General features: G+C 51.4%; 1 pseudogene; it reads right to left on the bottom strand.

The window, feature by feature from the left end:
• The window catches only part of LOC107679856 (uncharacterized), a 1,931-nt pseudogene that overhangs the window by 1,292 nt on the left and 254 nt on the right, over positions 1-385 (bottom strand).

Genomic DNA, 385 nt, shown 5'->3' with positions numbered 1-385 from the left:
CTGTGAGGTCCAAGCCATGCGATGATCTGTGGCTGGCTGGAGCAGTTTCTTTTAGCTTTGTCGTGAAGTAAAGTTCTTCAGAGGGAGCTGGTGAATGTTTCAGCACTGCCCCCTCCCCCTTTTGATCATGTGTCAGTCCAGGAACAGGGCACCCGTCGTGTCCTTTTTGGCTCAGGGTGCAGCTCGTAGGCATGTCTGAGTTCCTCTCTGACGCTGTCGGACTCCTCTTTGATGTAGTCCAGCTGTCGTGTTAGGCGGCTGATCTAATTTCTTGACTCATCCAGGTGAGTTTCAAGGGCTTTAATTCTGCCGTTCTTGTCTCTGAAGTTATGTTGTCATCCAGCTGGTCTGTGGCTGTGTCTGATGCCTCAGTGTTTCGGCATCC

Source organism: Sinocyclocheilus anshuiensis, unplaced genomic scaffold (genome assembly GCF_001515605.1).
Source record: "Sinocyclocheilus anshuiensis isolate Anshui unplaced genomic scaffold, SAMN03320099.WGS_v1.1 scaffold736, whole genome shotgun sequence".
NCBI lineage: Eukaryota > Metazoa > Chordata > Actinopteri > Cypriniformes > Cyprinidae > Sinocyclocheilus > Sinocyclocheilus anshuiensis.
The sequence above is the reverse complement of the archived record's forward strand: the minus strand, read 5'-3'. Positions and strand labels throughout refer to the sequence as shown.